Source organism: Pelodiscus sinensis, chromosome 2, assembly GCF_049634645.1.
Source record: "Pelodiscus sinensis isolate JC-2024 chromosome 2, ASM4963464v1, whole genome shotgun sequence".
NCBI lineage: Eukaryota > Metazoa > Chordata > Testudines > Trionychidae > Pelodiscus > Pelodiscus sinensis.
The window spans coordinates 221,334,446-221,358,519 of NC_134712.1; the positions used below are offsets into that span (position 1 = coordinate 221,334,446).

Here is a 24,074-nt window from a genome sequence, read left to right on the forward strand (position 1 = left end):
CACAAAAGCCCCTTGCGCAAAAATGGTGGTGCATTAGATATGCAAATGAGGCACAGCGATATTCATCACCACCCCTCATTTGTATATCTTCTTGCACAAGACTGCGCAATGTAGATGTAGCCACAATGTTTTAGCATTTACTAGTTTTCCCTGGAAACTGGAAATAGAAATAAATATTTTTGAGCCACAGTGAAGCTAACTGAAGTCTAGAAATGCCCAAAGGTTTGTATATGGGTGCACATGGGAGGTTGTGTGTTGCACAGAGTTCTTTAATCTGGACAGCGCACACGCTCATCTACTCACAGCCAGTCTTCCAAAGCATTTTCTCACCAAGATGTTGAACACAGCATTTGCCCATATCAGGCCCTCCATCACCTTCTTTACACACTCCAAGGTCCCCAACAAAGTCAGTGAGATATGAAATTTGTGAGAGTGCAAAGGATATTAAATCACGCTTCTGGTTTATATCTGAAGTAACAACTGCATGCAGTTACCTCCCACACATTTCTTCCAATGTGCCTCAATCTGGAATTGGAGAGATCTGAATGAAAAGACAGAGGCTAGATCAGTCTCCAGGCCAATTTAACCTAAGGCCTCTCTGTTGGACTTCTAACAAAGCTGCTAAGTAGCATCAGTTGTGATAGTGGATCGACTGATTATTGTAAAAAAAAAATCATCATTAATATTGATTTCCACAGATGCATGCAGAACTTTAGAAATAATAAGAAAAGGATTCTAGAACTAATTTGATGATGAAAACACTTGTCCCCTAGAAACTGGAATGAAAAAAACAACAAATTTCTGAGAGGCCGTCGGACATATGGCAGCATCTTTTCATCATTACTGAGCTCAGTCGGAGTCAAACTGATAATTTAGAGAGAAAAGACTTCCTACAGCATGAGAAATCCTCAGAGCCATCTAGTCCTCAGTTGTTATAATGCCAGTTGTTATAGTCCCCTCCAGACTGCATGATTTAAAAACAAACAAAAAAAACCAAAAAAACAGCTGGTTCAAAATACCGTTCAGAAGAGGCACAAAAATATATTCTAAACACTACCAGGAGTAGAACTGGCATCAGACTCTGGTTAAGAAGAGAGAATGGAAAAAATAGGGGGCAAGCTACCACACTAAGGTAAGAAGGGAATTCAAAGGAAACAGGAGGAGCACCATATAGGAAAATGCAAAGTCAAGAGGAAGGAGGATATTAAGGCTGTTTTGTTTTCACTCAGCACGTGGCAAAACCCTACTGCAGTAAAGTTCAGATTTACCATAAGGGGAAACAACACTGCCAAGAAAAATTAACAAGATACCCTTTTTACAGTAGATGTGGGCTGAGGAGCTCAGGTTTTGGTTTTGACAAACCTCATCAGAAGGGTTTTGGTTTTCTGAAATTAAAACCAGCATTGGTTTGGACATGGTTTGCATTTTATCCCAGCTACCAAAGGCAGAATGTGGATTGGGGGGAAACTGTTTGGTCATGTTCACCTTTGTAGTGGGCAAAATAGAGCCATTTGTTAAAGATCAGCTGCATGGCTTGGGTTTTGCAAAACCAGAAGCAACTTGAATACAAGTTCTGTTTTACCTGAACTACCAAAGATTGAGTGAGAGAGGTGGATGATTCTGAGAAGTTTTTGACTATTCTGAATTGTTGTGGGCTTGATTTTCTACTACCTTACAATTTGTGTAACTATTTAAACTTGTACAAGTTGTTAGGAAGTGAAGAACCAAAACCTATGCTTCAAAAGTTTATGAAAATGTGCAGCACATTTAAAAATGTAGTTGAAGCACTCCTAGATTTCTGAATTTTGAGAAAGCCATTCTACGTTATGTTAAGGTTTGGAAACGCTAATCCAAACACATCTCAAGAATACTGATAGACATTCAAAGTTATGTGGGCTAAACTTCAATGAAAGTGGGGAATGTAGCTGCTGACTTTTATTTAATATTGCTAAAATTAAGTTCCTTTATGAAACAGTAGTAGACTGCACCCCAAATGCAGGCATATATCACCACTCCACCCAAAAAAACAATGGCACATGCAAGGTTGCTCAGGAATTTGATCTAAGTAGTCCGAGGGGCTTGGTTGGGTGTTGTATTAGCAGATGCATATCAGTGAGGGAAAAGCAGAAGAAACCCCACACATAGACACAGGAGAGCAGAAAGCCAGACAAGCAACTGAGAGAGCGTTCCTGAGAAAGGCCTAGCCAGAGGGAGCTTCTGGAAGCAACTTGGAGCTATGTGCAGAGAAAATATCTCCTCTTGGTTGATTTCTTATGTGTTCAAGAAACAGGATTTTACACTTTGGAAATAATCAGGATTGCATCAAAGACACTTGACTCCATCATCAATTTTTCCTCATAATGGAAACAATTCACAGGGCCCCAAACTTTGGCCACCTACTTAGGACAACAAGGACAACAATATGTTTCCAATCTCACCTGCCTTTTCTCTTAAGAAACATCCTAATTCATAGCCACAGTTCAATACTTACACCAGTGCTACAGTTGGACAGCTAGAAAATAGATATGAATGGCATTTTGCAAATCAAGTTAACAATGTCAGTCTCATGTTCCACCAAGCACGCACCATTTCATTCCCACACTGGCAACAGCATGATGGTCCCTACAAAATTCATATTTTCTGAAAAGTAATTAGCAATTTATGGTTAAGCAGTCTGATTTATAATGGAGCTGCCCAGCAGGTTGGAAGGTTGCTTTTTAAGGAACAGAGAAATGGACACACATCTGAGCATACAACCTCTTGAACATGGATGCTCAACTGTGGCACATGGGCAATTTCAAAAACTCCAAGTTCAGAGCATTTGGTTTAGCCTTTGAGTGACATGTTCCAGATTCAAGACGGCAACGGCCTGACTGCTGGAAAGGTTTACTTTAATTGGGTCTCAGCTGGATTTAGTGGCAAAATTCAGAGACTGACCCTAACAAGGTGTAAGATACATGAAAGTATGTGCATGAATATATGGGAGTATCAGTGGACCTAAAATAATCTAATGAAGTAACTGACATGATGAGGGAATCAGAAGAACCTTTGAATTATGCTACCTTATATTGCCTTGAATTGCTTTCTGAATTTTGCCCATGGTAACCGAGGCATCTTGGATTTGCTCTTTAAAGAATTATCACTTTTCAGTTTCAGTACAGTCAAATATCAATTTTAACATGACAGAACAGGGTTAGGCTGGGGTTGTGCAGTAGAAAGAAATTTCATAGTAGCAGTTACTTTTCACCATTTGTTTCTTGGCATTAATATGAACAGAAGACAGTGGATTAGCATACACATTTCAGAACATGGGACAACAATGATTGTTTTAAAAGGCAATTAATCATGATGCAGAAAGTATATGACAGATGAGTAAGCAAACACATATGGTGAATAAAATCCTCACATGTTCCAATATTCTACCTGATGGGGGTCCAGATTTTGGCTTTGCAATTTGGAGAAAAGAAGATGGCATACATGCATTTGAATCATGTTTTGAATATTTGAATAAATATTATCTAGAATTATATTTGACAGTTTAATTCCTCTGTTGGGTCCCCATCAGTACTAGCTTCCATGCCAGAATAAACACAGAGTTCACAGAATTGTGGTGCAAAAGAATGAGAAGCAGTCCACAGAATAGAAAACAGCACCACTTTCTGCAGTCAGCAGAAGCATATGAAGTTGCCCCACCAATCTGAAAGATGTGCAAAAGTGTTACCCCTGAAAGCATTCTGCACCAAACAAAAATTATATGCAAAATACTTTAAAATTCTGCAGATTTCATCAAATAAATATGAAGGCTCCAGCATGGCATTGGAGCTCACAGAGCACTGGCTGCACAGAGGTAGAAGATTACTCGGCAGCTCTCCCTTGGGACACAGACTCATCAGTGAGACTGCACCCAATCAAGACACAGTGGAAAGACTGGGCCAGCCTCAGAAACATGCAGAGGTTCTGAGCATGGATGGTGAGGCTTGGCAGGAAGGTCTCCATGTGAGGGGCTTGTGCAGATGGGGGAGCAACTCCTTGTACAGGGATCCCTCCCCCTACAGCTGAGGAGTTGTAGGTGCAAGAAGTTGGGGTGGGAGATTCTGCAGAGCTTACTATAGCCTGGGGAGAAATCCAGGGATGGATCTGACTGGCCGTGGACAGCATTCCCTTTAAGCTGGGCGACAGCACCGCTTCACAGCTGATTGATCAGCCCTGCCCATTCAGAGGCTCTCTGCAAGGAGCTGACTGACTGGCGGGGCTGACTAATCAATTGTGAACCTGTGCTGCCACCCAGCTTAGAGGGAACACTGGCCATGGATGCCATCGGGGGGACAAAGCTGTCCCATCCTCTCCAGCCCAGCAAGAACCAGCTGCTGAGCCTGACATGGGATAGGAGCCGTCAGCCACGTCATGCCGAGTCCCACCCCCTGCTCCACAGTGCCTTGGGCATCTGAAACATACTGCTGGGGAGCATTGCATGATCACTCTTGTGGCTTCCTATAACAGGGTTCAGGCACAGGCCCCCTCCACCTTTAGCCTATTTAGTGCCCACAAACTAGTCAGACACCTTTCTTTTGGTGCAGTCTCCTGTGCCCTTTATTGCTAGCAGAGCCGTCCCAGCCATAAGATGGTTCAAGGTGGCCCTCCCAGCCCACTACGACTAGCTACTACATGGCAGCAAGGAGCAGAGTGCCCTGATCCCAGTTTTCCTGCTGGAACTGGTGTGACAGAGCTCTGGCTCAGGCTTCCTAGACAGTAACCTGTCACACTTCCCTTTTCCCATCAGAAAGTCATTTTTTTCCTGCATGGCTGCAAAAAAATCTGTGGGGGGCATACATTCTGGAGTAGGACATAGGAAGTTCTATAGCAGGGATGGGGAACCTAAGGCCCAAGGGCCAGATGCAGCCCCTAGCTTGCCTGGATCTAGCCCTTGAGGCTCAGGGCTCCCCCCTGCTTTGGGGAGCCCATGCTGGTGAGGGGATGGTTTTTTGTTTGTTTCTTTCTCACTTGCTGCAGTCCAGGATTGATTTTTCTGTGGGTCATTGGCCCCAATTCATAAAAGGTTCTCCGCCCCTGTTCTATAGTAAAGCTTTTTTTCTATGGCAAATCTTTTTGCTCACTTCTCCTTTGTACAGGTTAAAGGTATAGTAACATTATAGAAAAAGTAAAAACTTCTTGCGCTAAAATAATCTTTCAAAAATCTGGGCAGATTTAGGGTGGGTTGTACTCAAAGCTCGGAATATGACTAATGTTGATGTTTGAATGGCACTTGAGGATCAAAGGTGGCTTTGTCCAATCCTGATTTCTGATTTTCCATTGGGATCTTATCTTACTAGATTGACAGCTAGTAGCAGACTGGGTCAATGCTGTCACTACAAATATTATCTACAGATAGTGCACAGAGGAAAACCTCTTTATACAGTTCTACAACCACTAGCATTTGAATAGTGTGGCAGAACCTCAGCACCAACAGCAAGTTTGTACAGAATACAAATATCTGAAAAGGCTTTTTGTCTATTTGTATTTAATGTTTTCAAAACTATTGAGGACTCTTATATACCATGAACAAGTGCAAGTTTCTAAAGCGGACAACTTAAAAAGGATACAGTTGTAACTATGTCACTTTTTTTTCAGTTCAGGAAATATCTAGCTCGTATTCCTGAAATGGATCCATAACATTAAGCAATTGCCAACTTAGGTATATGTGGCAGAAAGGACAACACTATATTTTTTCTCATTGCTGGATTTTGAGAATATTGCTTCTAAGATATTTCTCACAGAGGTTATGATTGTGTACCTTTCCACATTACCTGCTTTAATAACAACAACTGAGAAGCTGTATTTCTTCAAAAGGTTAAAGAACTTCTATCATAGTCCCCTTCTGTTAACTGCACCTTCTCTGGGATATTTCAGGGGAAGCAGCATTTAAAGTCAACAGCTACAGTTGTTTATGTCTGTATAAGGAGGGAGAGGTTTTGGCTTTATGTTTCAGGGTTCTTTGTGTGTATTAGCTTGGCTAGAGCTGTGGAAAAGTAAAGGCAGTACTAATACATTCCTGGAACTATTACAAGTACTGTTGCTATTAGTCATCTGGGACAAACAGCTGAGGAGTCATAGGGTAGGGTTTTTGGTCAGACAGTTTTGGATTGTTCAAATAATTAACAGGCAGTCAGCAAATTCTGGACCAGTTATTAAATTACCCAGGATTTTTGTGCTGATATGTGCACTGTTTAACATGTCCTTTGGTGCCAGGCATCATGTGCTTCTAGGTAGAGCCAGACATTCACTCTCCCTTTCTCGCTTGCTCGCTCATCTTCATTGGTTTCATTTCCTGCTGCTGACATGACAATCCAAAGGATGGTTTTGTCCAATCCTGATTTTCCACAGACACATGGCTACAGAGGGCAGGGACCATGCTGAGAAAAACAGAAGCCCCAGCAGATGATGGTTTTATCATGGGCTTCCTGCCAGACTTTGCTTCAGAAAGCATGTTAACAAGTAAAGGGGTCTTTTTGTGAATTAACACAATAGACCAGTGACCTGGCTTTTCCCTTGACACTGTGAGCTGGGCAGAATAGCAGTTGTTTCCAAAGATGGGTGTCTAATGGAATCTCAGAAGCCTTTTCTTAAAAAGAAATTGCTCAAAGTTTTCCAAGAAAGCAAAGGTCTCTGAGAAGGATGCAATGGCATTTCAGGTGCTTAGGATGCCTCAGTGTCGTATGTGAGGGGATGCTTTCCATACCACCTTTCTGAGGAAATCACTGCCTTTCTGGACCAGCTATCCAGCAGGCATCTCCTGCACCCTGACCTATTACTCAGTGGTTGGTAGGGGAACTCAAGCCCATTTTTACACTGAGTTGCAGTTCAGGGAACCTATGACATGCAGCTTAGGTCTGTATTTCTTTTGCCCTTGTTGCTTTTTCATATCCATTTCCCCAAAGCTTCTGGGTTTGCCAGTTTCTCCACTCCTTCCTGTCAGGGAGTCTTCTTGCAGCTTCTTCCACTTTCTCCTCCCACTTTCTAGGGAATGATGCCTACATGCCTCCACCCCTTCTATTCTGTAGCCTATCTGGCTTTCTATATGCCTTTCTGTTCTTGCCCAGATGAGCCCATTGCTCCTGTGACAGACCGGGCCGGGTCTGGGCACAGCTGAGGGCGTCCACTCAGGGCGAATTGCTCAAACTTGGGGCTCCTTACTGGAGGCCCTTCACAAAGAGGCCACAAACCAGTCACACAGAGCACTTCAGCTGCTGATCTGGCCAGCCAGAAGCTTCATGAGCAAAACCCTTCTGACACACCAGCTCTTCCTGTGCCCCAATCAGCTCTGGGCCTAACACACAGGTAAGGGGTTATAGAACCCAATCTCACCTACCCTGAATGGGTTCTTCTGGCACAAGAAACCAGCCACAGGTCCCGATCAATTTACACTCTGGATCTTATCCACAAGACCACACTGAGCCAATCCTTTATGTAAGGGGACTGTTAACCCCTTACTAAAGCTCTGTGGGAGTTTTTGGTTTGCCAGCTTCCAGTATCAAAAGGGGAAGGGTCCATGAGAAATCAGAGCACTGAGACTGACAGACCCCAGAGACAATGGAAAGCAGCCAACACTCCAGCTTGGCCTGATTGACAGGTTGGACAGGCCAGTGAGGAAAGTAAGAGGCCAGACCCCGTCCTCCCTGTGAGCTGGGATTTTTCTGGGTCTCTCTGAGCAAGGAGAGAGCTGAAAGACAGCTAAGAGGAGCAAACTGTGTGGAGAAGCAGTCTTGCAGCAACAGAGCCAGGCACATACAGCCCAAGGAGTGCAAGCTGTGCTAAGGAGCAGTCCTGCAGCAACAGAGCCAGGCACATACAGCCCAAGGAGTGCAAGCTGTGCTGAGGGGCAGTTTTGCAGCAACAGAGCCAGGCACACACAGTCCAAGGAGTGCAGACCCTGAGTTGAGCAGCAGACTGGCGGTGCTCAGAGAGCCAAAAGGGACAGAGAAACAATGCAAGGAGCTGGAGACTGGCAAAGCAGCACAGCCTGCAGCTGGGTGTGGTGAGCAGCTAGGACCAGCAAAATGTGGGGAGAGGTTCTGGGCAGGGAGATATCACCAGCCAAGAGGCCCAGCAGTCCAGACTGGGGGAGGGGTCTGGCCACTTAGAGCTTGAGGCTGTATGGTCACTGCCAGAGCAAGCGTGTCCAGCCTGCGGCCCCCCTGCAGCACATCCAGGGCCTCTAAGGGGCCTATAAGGAAGAGACTGTGAACTGTCCTTACACTCTGCAGACTGCTGTTTCGATGTCCCCATGCTACAGAGCAGGGCTGTGTGTTCTCATTTAACCATTCTCATTTTTTCTTATTCTTTTCTCTTTAATCAGTTGATGGTTAATAAATTGTATTTGCTTTGAACTTATGAAATGATCAATGGGCCAAGAAAGCATGCAGTGTGAAGAGAGCACCTCGGAGTGGGGACACCCTAACTCTTGCCCCTAGTGACTACAAGGTCGGGGATTAAGCCCCAGGAAACATAGGCCCAGCCTTGTTGGGGTTCCGAGGACTCTGCTACTCAGGAGAGTGGAGGGGAGCACTCAGGAAAGGGAGCGGGGACTCAGATCCTTTTGCTGGTCCATTTCACCGGGGTGGTATAGAAGCCAGGAAAGTTCCCCACAATAGCGGGACCATTCCCCTGCTTACATTTAGAATCTAAAATCTAAAGGTTTATTACTAAAAGAAAGAAAAGCACGAGAGAAAGGTTGTTAACGGATAATACATTACATGCATCGAATCACCCAATTCTCGATGCAGGCTCTTACAGAGATGTTATAAACTGCTATCTTAAAAGTCTCTGGTGTACATCCTATGTCAGGGTGGGTTCATGGTTCTTTCTGGCTAATTGTTTCCTGCAAGGCTGCATCTGGGATCAGGAGCAAAACTGAAGACAAAACGGAGGGTGCCACATGGCACTTTTATACTTCTCCTGGCATCTTCCTGACCAGAACAGGTCACATGGTCCAGTGACCTATCCATGCTGGTTTGCAGGTATCAGTCACATTCCTGAGGTGTGTATTGGTACCTAGAGATCCATTGTCTCCTTGCTAATTAGCATAGTCATTGGCTGAGCATTCCTTGCCCATTACTCAGCCACAGACAGAGAATTTTCCAGCATCCATACAGAGTACGTTTATAACTTCACATACAGATATTATACAATTACATGAATAGCATACACACAATCAGTAGAACAGAAGCTTTCATGTGACACCTCACATGGCCCCCTTTTTATACACTTTGGGGCAAATACCCTCCCCCCCCATGGGTGCAGCAGTGATCTGGCTGCTCCCCTTAAAATCCTGTAATGTGACAGCACCTCATCAAATTCCCTAATTTGGAGCTTGGATGCATCTGACCCCACCCAGCTCATGCTGGAATGGAAAGGAAGCGTAGTAGTGGGAGAAAAGATGGAAGAAAGGAGAGAAGTTGATGGACTGAGGGAGCATCGGAGAAGGGTGGGACCAGCAGGAAGGTCAGGACCCAGACCATGATAAAAGCAGAGTTCAAACTCCATGAAAGTTCTATACTTGGTATTAGTTCTAATGTCCTGGGGCCAAGAGTCTGAAGACAGACTCCAGGCCCACTGGTAGGGGCAGAAGGGAGTAAAGAGGGCAGTTGCTCTGGGGCCTGGCAATTTAAAGAGGCCCAGGGCTCCAACTGCCACCATTGCCAGAGGAGCAGTGCCATGTGCACTGCTCACAACCCTGTAGTAGGAATGAAGGCTTCTGCAGTCTGGGCCCGGGGTGGCGAGTATAGCAAGCAAGGAGCAGGCACTCCCTCAACACACCCTTCCCATTCCTGAAGGAACTTCTTTCTGACTACATTGTCCCTGTTTGTAATTAACCGAAATATTTGCTCCCTCTTGCAAGAATGTGGTGTGGGAACGAGCACAATAGCAGCTTTCTCTAATCTCTCTTTCACTTGCACATTTTTTTGGATGACTCAGGGATGACACCAGTCAAAACCAGATTTTTGTTTTAAAGCTAAGGTGTTTCATTACCACAGGAATTAAAGATGGATAAACTCTGTTAGATTTGTTCCTTCCCTCTGCCAATGTAAAGATTTCCCTTTCTTTGACAGTCTCATCATTTAACTCCATTACTCCTAGTTATTGTTAGTAAACATTTGGGAGAGGGTGAGAAAGAACATTGACAGATGTGTAAACAAGAAGACGTTCTAATCTACAATGCTGAGCAAGGTATAAGAACCTATATAGAATAGAATGAAAATAAATTTGTATTATTATAGAGTTAAACCTCCAAACTGAGACTGGGGCTCTTGTGTATTGGGTTGTTGTAGATATAGATATAGATTTTGTTGTTGCTAGTTAGGTCATTAGGGAACAGCCCAGCTGGTTTGTGCTGGTTCTAGTTAGTTCTGTGTTATGGAATAAAAATGACAACTTGCAGCCACTACAGCTCTCTGTGTTTCAAGTGATTCCTTCCTAAACTCTGTAATGCCAAATGATATCACAAAATGGAGACGAGGGTGGGATCCCTGTGCTGCCTCCAGCCACAGAAGTAGTAGAAGTCAATGTAAGAAAACAAACCTTTTTGCTGTTCTGGGTGAAAATTGACTGCGACACTTGACAGTGCAAACTGAAACTAAAACTAGATTCTGCTTTGTTCTGAAGGAGTGAAGCCCAGAGGGCTGGGATATAAAAAGAGAAAGAGAGAGAGAGGGGGAAAGGAACAGAGATGCAGCAGCCATGGCTTCACTTACAGGGCCATAGGGACCTTTTGGCAAGACTATAAAGAAATGGCACATATATACTGAGCGCTTTGAACTTTTTGTTATTGCAAATGACGTTAAGGAAGAGAAGAAGGTGCCGATATTCTTAAGTGTTGTAGGGGCTAAGACCTGCTCCCTGCTACGCAGTTTGCTGCACTCTGTCTAAGCCACAGACCAAATCTTACAGTGCCGTTGTGGAAATCCTGGGGTCATATTATGCTCCGAAACCATTGGTAATTGCAGAAAGGTATAGGTTCCACAACAGAGACCAAAAAGAAAGTGAAACAGTTGTACAGTTTGTAGAAACTTTGAAAAAGCTGGCAGAACATGTGAATTTAAGGAGATGTTAAATGACTCCATACGTGACAGGTTAGTGTGTGGCCGGCACAGTGAAGCTATCCAGAAGCAACTATTAACAGAGGCTCAGCTCACCCTACAGAAGGCCATTGATACTGCGGTCTCCATTGAACTAGCCACATGGGAGGTGCAATACTTCAGAGCATCCCCTAGGATACATAAAGTGTCCCAAAAACCTACCCACAAAACAGTGGGGAGCGAGGAATGTTACCGCTGTGGTAAGTCAGGTCACCATGCATCAGAATTCTGGTGTAAGGACCTAGTGTGGGGTAAAAAGGACACATTGAATGTGCCTGCAAATAAAAGAAAAAAAGGCCTGTGGTGTGGCAGACCAAAAAAGAAAAACTGCATATCATTGAGCAGACTCAGGATGACATCTCATCCGAAGAAGAAGTGCCCTGCTTTGTTTTGTCTTTGGCAGTGGGCTCCCATGAATCCTGGATAACCCCATTGTTGGACAGCAAACCTGTTTGCATAGAAATGGACCCCCAGTACAGCAGTTTTGTTGGTCTCAGACACTGTGCCACAGCAGCACGGGGGAAGGAATTCAGCCCTGCCCCTCCTCCCTTGCGTAACTGCTGGAAAGTGCTCCTTCCTCCCAGCAGCAGGTTAGTCTGCAGTGGGAAGAGGCAGCATTGGGGCTGAGGCTCCTCCACAGCACTTTGGCCATGCGCTGGCCCCAGCCCCGGAGCCGCTGCTACTGTGGCCATGCAGGCCGTGGCACTGCAGCAGTAGCACCTTCAGTCTCCAGGGCTGGCTCGGGGCTGTGTGGCCATGGTAGTGGAGCTAGCCCAGGGCCACATGGCTGCAGCCACTGTGCCTCCAGCCTCCAGGGCCAGCCACTGCAACAGCAGAGCTTTTCTCCTGGGTGGCCGGGATAGCGTGGCTGCAGCCATTGCTGCAAGGGAGCATGAAGCCAGGTAAGGTTCCCCCTCATGCCCAGACTCTACCCACTGCAGTCCCCTCACTTCTCTCCCCCCCAAGACCTGGCATCCCCCAAGTTGCTCTGACATCCTCCTTTTCTTTCACCCTCTCTCCTAGCTAGACACAACACCCTGTTCCTTCATCCATGTTGTTCCTGCACGGCCTCTCTGGACCCTTCCTTGTTCCTGCTAACTCCACCTGACCAGACACCCTATTCCCAGCCTACTTCTGCACCCCAGCTCCCTCCCAGATCCTGCACCCCATCCCTATCCTTCTTGTTGGCAGCCCTATCTCGTGCAATGTAGCCCACATTTTTGTCCCTACCCCAAAGCCTAAGGAGGTCCATAAAATCCCCTAACTCCTAAACCCCCAAGAAGTAAATCTATGGGCCGCCCTGAACCTCAGTCCCCTCCTCCCTTCCCCACACCCCAAGAGGCTTGGGCAGACTTGTACAACTATCACTGATCTGTGAGCAGTAGGCTTTTCATGCTGTCTGGCAAATAAGCATATACAAGCACTCCCCAAGTTGCGGACATCCAAGTTTCAAACATCCATACTTATGAGTATTCAACTGCAGCCTCTTGGGAGACGTTAAGAGGCACAGAGGGTGGACAGCATTGCAAGTGAAGGCCAGAGGACTGCAACCAGCCCCATCTCCCAGCCACCCCCATCCCCATTCTGCAGGCTCTCTGCTGGGAACTGGGGCCTAAGCCACTTACCACCTCATCCTCCTGTAATGAAATCTGCCTTTCCTCAAGCACCAGCATTCAAGTTTAAATTAAAAAAATCATTTCTTAGTCAATGTTATTGATTTTATGCTGTGTTTAATTACTAGTATTGCATCAGTATTATTTTCTACCATTTTCTTTGACAATATACACTATTTCAGCTACGTTATGGATTAAACAGGCTTTTGTGGGCTAGCCTGGGAACCTGACCACTATTTATAACATTGTTTCTATGGGAAAATGTGTTCTGAGATCCAACCAATCAGATTGCAAACAAACTTTTGGAACAATACCCATTTGTAAATTTGCAAATAGCTGAAATTTGCAAAGCAGTGTAGGGAAGTTAGACCCATCATTTCCATATTTTCAGTGGAAGAATTGTGGTTAGATCTCATTCATTGGTTGGAAATTCTCAGCCATGTTTTTCATAGACAGATTTCTGCTTAAAGAATAGTGTGAACAGCATAAAAAGTGCTACAACTTCTGCGATTATCTGTTATTTACAAGTAAATATTCCAAAATAGAAAAAGAAATATAAAGATAAAAGAAATAATGAGACTATCACTCACACATATCAAGTGCAGGATTACTCTATCCCAGGTTTAAAATGCTTTATCACCTTGTGAGTAGAATCACTAGTACAGAACAATGTAGGTTGCAAGAGAGTACATCTAGCTAAAAAGAAAAGAAACAATTGATTTGGACAGGACATTTGTATTTAATGATCCTTCTTGCTGTGCTTACCTTGTCATAGGCCCCCACCACATTACAAGTAAATGGAGTCTGAGAACTAGCACCTCTTTAGACAGATTAGGAGGACATGCAATTGGAAATCCCTCCTGAAGTCATCAAGATTCAGGGCAGCTCTATGCTACTACAGTAAGTTGACTTAATTTTGCTACTTCAGTAGTGTGAGTAACTGAGTTTGATGTAGCTAAGATTGACTTAGCACAGCATCTGCATTGTCCTGTGTTTACATGGTATATCTCCTGCCAACTTAACTTACTCTTCTGAGGGTGCTGGAGTACTGGACTATATGGGAGAGTCCTCTGCCATCAACTTAGTATGTCTTCATCAGACCTGTGAACTCAACACCGCTGCAGCAATCTGGTAAGTGTGCATATGGCCTCCAAGATTCAATTAAAAATAATGGCAGCAAATGAGGATGGATTCCATGACTTTGTCCTCCAAGCTTTGATAGCATATTTAAGGCTTGTAGATTTGAATTTTAAATGATTTTGCTGTCAACAGTAAATAATTGGCAAGCCTTCTCTGGAAAGGCACAAAGGCCGATAACATGAGCAGAAGCAAAACTTAAGTTCAACGCAGTAACTTTCATTTAACTACAATGTGTCTCTTTTTTTATAAATGCACAGAATCCATCCGTTTTTAATTGCGATGCTTCCCATTGTGCTATGACTTCACAGTTTTGTAGCCTTGCGCAGTATATTAATGTCAGGGTCATTTTTCCGGTCGGAAAAGTCTTTTTTCAATTTATAGACCTAATGGAGATTTTCATTTAGGGTTTGAATCTGCAATTCTTCCTCAACCATGTTTTATATTTCTAAGTTTCCTCATGACACCCATCACTACACTGCCTTTGTACCTCACAAAAAATTGTGGACTTAGCCACATAACATAGCTAGAAGGTAAGGAAAGATAAAAACTCCCATTTACATAAGAGAAACTCAGGCAGAGAGACTAGACAATTTCCCCAACGAAACATAGGAAGTCACTGTCAGAGCATGAACAAGACCCATCATGTACCTTAACCAGAAGACTGTCCTTGATGCTGATGATATGGCTCTCATGAGTGAGTGCTAGTCAACATGCCAGATTGATTCTTAGATTTGACAGGGCATGACCAATGAACTTCACAAACATTTAACTGCATTTATGATCTTTGTGATTTTATCAGAAATAAGTGTTTAGATATTGATCTATTTTGAAATTTCTGTTGAAGAAGACAATTGCATTACAGCCGTGGTCCCCAACACGGTGCCCGCGGGCGCCATGGCGCCCGCCAGGTGCTCGGGGCTGGCCTGGCACCGGGCGCATGGCGGGGGGAGCGCCGGCCCTGGGCGCGTGGCGCTGGGCGGGGGGAGCGCCGGCCCCGGGCGCGCGGCGCTGGGCGGGGGGAGCGCCGGCCCCGGGCGCATGGCGCATGGCGGGGGGAGCGCCGGCCCCGGGCGCGTGGCGCTTGGCGGGGGGAGCGCCGGCCCCGGGCATGCGGCTATGGGGGGGCCGCCCCCGGGGCGCAAGTGTCCCCACCCCCTGGTGCCCGGCGGGTGAATGGCCACGCCCCCTGGCGCCCGACAACCTTGAAAGATTGGGGACCACTGCATTACAGGGAGATTTGGCCTAAAGAAGGATTGGGGCTGATTTTCTGAAATACAGGACATTAATCTAGTCAAGAGGGTACTAACAGAGAATATTAGCACTTCTCTTCATGAATATTGTAAATTATTTGGTTCTCCTGAACTGGAGTGGAATGGAATTCTTAGATGGAGAGATTTCTGAGCAAGTTCAAAATATTATTTGCAGTTCAGAAATGACCGTATTTTCTTATGAAGTGCCATACTATGTAAATATAGTTGTAATTGGTACCTTCTCATACTTCCCTGTGATGGGATAATGCTGAAGAGGTTCTGTAGGAAGAATGGAAATAAGAGGACTTAATAAGATTTTCTTTTGAAGACCACATCTGAATATTTCTATTCTTGCACATGCCTCAGACACTATATGCTTTCAAAAAATAAAACTGAAAAAGGTAGAGAAATAATGAAAAGGTATGATGACTATACAAGTAATAAGCAACAAATTAAAACCTAAAGAAGAAAAGGAATATTTCATTCTCTTATTAAATCACCTCCAATATTCAAAAGTTAAGGCAAAAGCTGGATACCAAGAACAATGTGATATAATAATAGCTTACTTAAATTGATTCAGACCATACTGCTCTTTATCTGCAAAAGAACAGATGCACTCGCTGATTCCAGAGTATGAAACCGTAACTTCAAAAAACACATTCCTCCCTCAAGTAAGCAGCTTTAAAAGTAAAAGTAAAATCAATGTCTCTATGCTGCACACAACTCAAGTTATTTTTTCTTACAAATTATGGAGATTGTGTGAAAAATATACTTTAATACCTTCACCTGAGTCTTTGGCCTCAGAAAATATAATGTATCGTATGTACAATAAGCTGTGAATGACTGTTTGAAAGCTAAAAGTAGATCATTTACCATCACATGTGCTGGTACAGAAGCTAGAAAAAAGCATTTCAGCTTTCTTTGCCAAACAAAAACAGCCTTTACCTTTTCTTGTATCTATTTCCCCATAAGCCAATTGAGTCAGTAGAATCTGGCACCTCATGTGACTGGGTTTAAGTTTGGTAACCTTGACCTATGTCACCTGACTTGGTCCAGGAAATGAACTTCTTGCCAGCACTACTGTGTGTATCTGTCTTTTATTACTTAATATCAGAAGTAAAGCACATAACAAATCTTTGTTATCCTAAAAAGATACACACCTTGTCCTGAGAAAAGAGAGTTCAACAAATAAGGGGAGGGGGGGAGGAACACTCATTTACTCCTTGCTGACTTTCTTTATTCAAGAACGATGGTAATGTTTGCTTCTAGAAACACTGTCTTTGAATGGCTTTCTTTTCATGTTGAATACACCCCAACCAACTATGGGATAACTGAATTATTTCAGAGCCCCTGAAGAATCATTAACATTTCTATATTGCAATCTGTTTCTTGAAAAGATGTAGCCAAAACCATGGGCAAATACTGTGTGCTACTGACGTGCTACTGTTAATTGCCTGGGACATTGTCCAACCAACCCCCACATTTTCTAAAGACTACAGGACACAATAATATGGGGTACTTCTACAAAGCAGAGTTATTTCGGAATAAGTGATGTTATTCCAAAGTAATACAGTCTGGGTCTAGACTACAAGCAGCTATTTCAACATAATGTCAAAATAATGTCGAGATGAAGGACTTCTTATTCTGACTCCTGTCACCCTCTTTTTATGAGGAGTAAGGGAAGTAGAAGGCAGAGTGTTCTTCCTTTGACTTCCTGCTGGGTAGACAGAACCAAAAGCCAAAATAAGCTATTTCGATTTAAGCTATGCAATTGATGAAGCTCAAGTTGAGTAGCTTATTTTGGCTTTAGCCCTGCTGTGTAGATGTGCCCATGGAGAGGACATAGGGAGTGCGGTGGAAGCTGGTGCTGAAACAGCAATCTGGAAGCCATGAGAACAAGTAAACACTTAAACAGTTTCTTCTGCTGCTCTCTGCCTTCCTCCTTCAGTCATGTTCTAGGAGTCTGTCCACCAATTTTTCTTCATTATGTGCCAGCTTTGTATCTCTTTCACTCCTTCCTGCATCCTTATCCTTTATATACTCCATTTGGTCATTCTGGAATGCTGTCTACTGATTTATTTTATCTAGAAGTTGTTCCCTTAGTTCATTTTGTATTCTTTCTTATTGCCTATAGTAGCTGAGTCAGCTCCTCCAGGATCCTGTTGCTGTGTGTTTTTCTCTGCAGGGGAGAAGGGCTTTGAAAGGAAAAATGAAAGAACACATTAAATTTTCCACAGTATCAAAGGGGCTGCTTTAATTCAAGGTCAAAAGATAAATTTAATCAATAGGCTTTATGTTATCTGGAAGCTATGAGCACAAGTAAACACTTACACAGTTTCTTCTGCTGCTCTCTGCCTTCCTCCTTCAGTCATGTTCTAGGAGTCTGTCCACCAATTTCTCTTCATGATGTGCAAACTTTGTATTTCTTTCACTCCTTTCTTTATCCTTATCCTTTATATACTTATATGAAAAGTGATCTTCCACTTGGTCTAAAAAGAGATGTAACATCTCTCTGTTATGTTGTATATAGACCAAACCAGACTGTTCGTAAGGAGGCTGCACTGGGTCTCCATTGTTGTTTTTATCATGAATGTTCACCAATTTCTGGGTGGTGATGAAGTGAACTTCTCTTGAAGTGGGAACTCCAGACAGTCACATTCTGGGGTACAGCATACCTACAAGGGCCACCTTGGGAACTCATGAGCCCCCTGCATTTCAAGATGTGCTGGTTGATCCCAGGACCCAGCTGAACTCCTCAAAAGAGAAACAGAAAGACAGTAAAGTCCTACATAGTCCTGTATTTTGTTTCAGCTACACCAGACTAACACGGCTACATCTCTATCACTATTCAGTAAAGTCCTTGTGATGCTCTTAATAATCTTGACTTTATAGTAGTCTGTCTTCCTGCTCTTTGGTTCAATCTCTGCTTTTTTCTGCTGTCTGATCGATTCTCAATGCTGCCAGTCCCTCAGATATAGCTTTGCAGACATGATCATTTGTTGTGCTGTTGCTGAAGTCTTGCTTGCTTTGCACTACAAATTAATGAGAATCTCTCTCTGTTCCTCTGGCCAGCTAGCAGTAAGCTTGATTCGGGACTTCTTCTCAGTGGTGTCCATAACTAATACACATGAGGGTTGACTGTGTTTCCAGCTGAACAATCTTCATGGAAATAGGCTAAGTGCTGAACAGCTGCATTTGAAACTGGAGGCTGCTTCTGGTGCCAGAGAAATAAATGGGACATTTGGGGTGGAAGAGCTGAAAAGTACTACCCCAAAGGATTGTGGAGTCATATTGGCACTCAGCACACCTGAGGTTGGCAATCTGGACTTGAGTAAAATTCCTGCGTTTTGACTCACATCACAGCAAGGCTCAGGATCAGAATCCCTCCCGCCCTTCAGCAGGGCCTGCATCCCCAAGTCTAGAGAGCCATGAAGGGTTCTGGCTTAACTCTGGCTGATTTCTATGTGAACAGAAGGGGATCTTGATCTTAAATCTGAATCAGAACATAGATTTAGCTTGCTTAGATATATCCTGAGAGTCACAGGTAATGTAATCTCCTCATTAAGGGTTTTGGTTGTAGCAAGATGATGTAGGATAAAATAGGAAGTGGCCTAATTCTCACAAATATATTTAGGTTTGTAACCATGTGTTTGTGAAATTCACCCAAACTATTCATTTAAGTGTATTATGTAGTGCATAGTGCCTAGAATAATATGGTTCCAATCCCCAAAAAAAGCATATAAGTGCTATAATAAAACAAATAATAATCCACTCGGAGTGCATGTTTGGAGTGATTTCTTTGCCCCATTGAAGATTCATACCAAACCTTTTTGGCAGTACCAAAGCAAATGTTGACTTGACACTCTCCTGCAATTATTTTTCCTACCACTTTACTCTTTTGGCATGTCCTGCCCAAACAGACATAGCAGAAACAGATAGCTTAAAATAGAGCTTTTTGACAATATTTCCAGTCCAACTTTTGCAGATTGAAAGGAATCAAATAGTTTGGATGAGTCTCAGACAAGCATGCAAAATTCTTATCAGAAATTAATCTAAATTCCAAATATTGTAACATTCTACCTGCCATCAAAAAGCTCTTAAAGACAATTTAGAACTTATTGGTAGGGGAGGTAAAAAAATTAATCACCTCATCTATGTTGAAACAAAAAAACCAAAAGAAGTCCTGGAGAACTTGAAGCAATTATTTCAGAATTATTTCTTCATATAGTAACAGACATGCTTTAGGAAGGAGTGCCAATGTTTTGCCTTCATGCTGTTAAATATCCACCTTGGAAAGATCTTAAGAGTTATATACTTAAGATGCAATTTTATTACAGATATGAATATCTTTTGAAAGGGTAGCTCTTTGCAATTGCATAGATCAAAACAACCTGAATGGGTTGGAGTGCTTTCAGCCTAATGAAAGATATTATGAAAAGTGATCTTCCACTTGGTCTAAAGAGAGATATAATATCTCTCTGTTATGATGTATATAGACCAAACAGATGGTGCCTCACTAAGAAAAGTCAAGTAGGCATTTGTCATTACCGTGAAATGGTAGGAAAGCCATGGTGTGATTTATGTTACCAGATCAAAAAATGTTCCAGCAATGAAGTAACAGATGTGTCTGTAGAGAGCTACAATTGTAAGTATAGAAATAATAAATAACTAGAATGAAAACAAAACCTTGCCCCACTAGAAGATAAGGCAACAGATTAACCTAAACAAGAAAGCATCCAACTGAAAGCTGCTGACTGTTAAATATAAGTAGAAAGTGGAACAATAGTATCGATTGTAACTGGTTTCATGTGTTTTATAAGTGATCTTTTGTGATGTTTCTCTTTCTTGCAGTTATAAACTTCTGTTGAAAAATGTGGGTTGGTTTAATGTGCTAATTTATTCTATTAGACATAAGCACTCAAAATGCATTAAAGTCTTCTCAGTAGGATTTGGCTGAAATCTTTACTTTAACTGAAGGCCCAGGTCCAAGCATTCTTCTGTAGATCACAGGGAACGACACATTTTCATATAAACTGAAATTTAAATTGGTTATTAACAGCAAAGAGGCAGCTTCTAAGGGTATGTCTACACTACCCCGCTAGTTCGAACTAGCGGGGGTAATGTAGTCATCCGCAGTTGTAAATGAAGCCCGGGATTTGAATTTCCCGGGCTTCATTTGCATGAAGCCGGCCGGCGCCATTTTTAAATGCCGGCTAGTTCGGACTCCGTGCCGTGCAGCTACATGCGGCACGGACTAGCTAATTCGGATTAGGCTTCTAATCCAAACTAGCTGTACGCCTCGTGTAGCCGCGCAGCACAGAGTCCGAACTAGCCGGCATTTAAAAATGGCGCCGGCCGGCTTCATGCAAATGAAGCCCGGGAAATTCAAATCCCGAGCTTCATTTGCAACTGCGGATGACTACATTACCCCCGCTAGTTCGAACTAGTGGGGTAGTGTAGACATACCCTCATCTCATAAAGAACATCTTGATTTTTGAGCAAGGTAGGAAATGGTTTTCCTATCGTGAAAATTTTTAAGAGATCAAAAAAAATTTGAATTCCAAGAAAAAGTTGAGATCTCAATAACTTTTGTGAACTAAAAAGTCTCCTACCCTCCCAAAAAAGTTCAGTTTGAGGTCAATCAAAAAGATCATTTTGATAATTTCAAATTATTTTTATTTATTTATTTATTTATTTATTATAAAATAGCTTAAATGAAAAGTCATTCCAGACCAGAATGATTCATTTGACAAAATGTCAAAATGAAACCTTTCCAGAATTTTGAAACTTTTTCCCCAAATCATTTTGAGTTGAAAAATGTATTATAACTGACCTTCCCCACACAAAGTTTCAGTTTCAATGAACGGCTAATTTCATAACAAAATTATTTTGTTGTAAGTTTCCCAGCTAGCTGTATGCATTTAATATAGCAGTATAGATCTGTTGCAATAGTCTTCAGCCATATGGCCTGGTTATCAGAACATGTGGCTGAGATGCAGAAACTTTGGAACTGATTCTCAGCTGCTATAAAGAGTTTTTAAACCATTCACTACAGTTTACACTAGCTGACAATCTTCCTCCTTTATTCAAATTTGGTTCCAATAGCAATCCCTCCTGCAGCAATAGACTATGTACAACCTTTCTATATTTCCTTCTCCCCACATGTCAGTCAAGGATACTAGCACTTAGGGTATGTCTAGACTACATGGCTCTGGCTACAGAGGCATGTAGATTAGGCTACCCGTCATAGGAAAATGAAGCAGCGATTTAAATAATTGCTGCTTCATTTAAATTTAAATGGCTGCCGCGTTGAGCCAATCAGCTGTTTGTCAGCTCAGCCCAGTAGTCTGGATGCTCCACGGCTGACATCAAAGGCATTTGTCGACCTCCCAGGCAAACCTCATCCCAGGATGTACCTACCTTACACATATGTCGTGTGCTTTAAGTAGTAACATTTGTAAAGCATTATAACAGTAGAATGTATTATTATAAATTTGCATGTATCAATTCAGATTCCATAATATTGTTCTCAAACATTTCTGAGCAATGGGAAAAATTCCTAAGCCTCAGAGACACACAAAAGTTGTTCACTCTATTTTTATTTTTAAAATCCATTTTGAACAAACATAAGACATGAGGGGCAGGTTGTTCAGTACATCTGCCAGGCCCCCTTGGTCACATGCAGTGGGACTGGCCACATGCTGGGACTTCAGCAGGTACCTTGCACTGACACAAGAGCTCGCTAGGTAGATTGTCCATCACTAGGTGCCCTCTAAGTGAATGTAGCTCTCAAAACCTAGAGATGAAAGAGACCTAGATATAGGTTATCTAGTCCATTCTCTACCAATGTTATATTGTTTCTCCAAGTCCTAGTGCTTTTATTTTTCAATTTTCAATGCTTTTCTAGTCTACAGTAATTCATAAAAAATACTCAGTCTATTATTCTGACTCTGTGAAAGACAACTGCGGGTGAATCCATCAGCTGTGACTTATTCCTAATATGATTACAAGCCCCGTTCCCTTACAGTGCCAGAACATTTGGCTAGCAGGAGAATGGACATGTACCAGTTTAGTACACTTCCTAAGTGTGAGCTTTCAGACATGCAAAGGATGTGCCTTCATTGTGCAAACTCCATGAATCCTTACCTACTCCCCTTTAATGGAAGTGCACCATCCTTCTGGAACTGGGGCCTCTGCAGCTCCTAAGGAGGGGACACAGTTTGCCATCTGACAACCTCTTGCAAATTGATTCTTGCACTACAAAGGAAGTAGAGGCTCAAGAAATGGAAGCACATCTTTCCAGCTGGACAACATATGCCTTAGCAAAAAAAGTCATTTCTTTTCTAGCTCTCACCAGACTTGCCTACTGTCTGTGGTTGGGAATAGTCTTTGGAGAAAATACATCTGAAAGCAGAAAAGAAATGGAAATGAGTGGCTGTGCTGAGCCAGTTTTAAAAAAAGATCATTAAGGATAAAGGACATTTACTAAACCTTATGATACAGTCAAAACCAAGCTCATAATTCATCAGGGCTCTAGTTACTCATTATTATTCTGTTATTGAATTACCCCAGTGGAAGGTTGATTTTCTCTCTATTTCAACTCATAAACATCCGGAACGATTACATTTACTTACACACACATGCCTGAATTATTCTGCTGCTAATATTGCAAAACTGGAGGGAGCCTCCATCTCAGTCAATGTGCCCATCCCATAGGTACCACTAGTTCTTTGCAGAAATATGGATGCAAATAACTGTCACATTGTGGTTCAGTAGTAATGTTTCTATAGGTCCAATTTTATAAACACCTCTACATTCAGATTTTTGAGGTCAAACATTTTTCTAAAATGTCATTATGGATTTTTAATGATGATATGAGAGTGCTGCCTACAGAACTCAAGTGCAAAAGATCTGAACTTTTACTTTAAATGTAGAAAATGAATATTATGGAATTATATATTATATATAAATATATTATATTTAAGTCTTACACAGAGTTTTGGTTTCACAACTTCCATAAGTTTTCTGCTGGATATGTGTATGCATTGCTCACTGACCATTTTCCAGGAATCTGGGATTCCGTGTTAAGTGATGCCCAAAATACTCAATGCATTTGTGACAGGAAGTAGGATTCTAGCCTTTACTGGATTATGAGATCTAAGCAATCCTTTCACTTTCCATATCTATGATGATAAGCAATCAAATTCCTTTACCCTAAAAAAAAAAAAAGTGGTTAAGCATTGGACTGAAAAGCAGGAGACCCGGGTTCCATTCCTTACATTGCTACTGAATCAACATGTTGTCTTGAGCAAATCACTAGAATTCTTTTATTTGGAGACTGCTAAAATTAAAATTTGGTGATGCAGTTTGATCTCTGTGGCTGGAAAGGTTGCACTATGTAAATGTTGCATATTTTTTTATACATGGTCAGGAATTTTAACAAGAATTAAAAGGATATGGATACAGTAATATTTTTCCCCGTATAAAATAGTTATTTAAGGCTTGTTATTTTAACACTAGGTTTGTTTCCAAATGGCCTGGTGGCAATGAAGCTAAGCAAACAGAGATAATTCAACAAATGGTCTGATAGCACTTTAAAGACTGACAAAACATGTAGATGGTATCATGAGCTTTCGTGGGCACACTTCTTCAGATGACCGGAGTTTAATCAGCTCCATATGACGCAGTCATTTAATGAACAATGGTCTATTCTGAGATGATAGTATATAGTCCCTGTGTGGAATACATTCCAAACATATAAATCTGCAAAGCATATGCAAATACATTTAAATCTTCAAACTATATCTTCAGTTTCTATGGCAGGTAAAAGGCAATAAAGGTAAAGGAAATAGTTTGCAAGGTTTCTTTGTTAAAACAGATTAGAAATGGGCCTATATCAAAATCTGAACATATTTTTGGACTGATTCACTCCCACCTAC

At 42.4% G+C, this 24,074-nt stretch overlaps 1 long non-coding RNA gene across 2 annotated transcripts in view; it reads left to right on the plus strand.

Annotated features, from left to right (window-relative positions):
- Window positions 1-819: 819 nt before the first annotated feature.
- The window catches only part of LOC112545180 (uncharacterized), a 46,813-nt gene continuing 23,558 nt past the window's right edge, over window positions 820-24,074 (plus strand). For both annotated transcript variants that reach the window (XR_012902064.1, XR_012902065.1), the window contains exons 1-2: window positions 820-1,132; window positions 13,521-13,645. This is a non-coding gene — a long non-coding RNA (uncharacterized LOC112545180). The remainder of the gene's footprint in view (window positions 1,133-13,520; window positions 13,646-24,074) is intronic.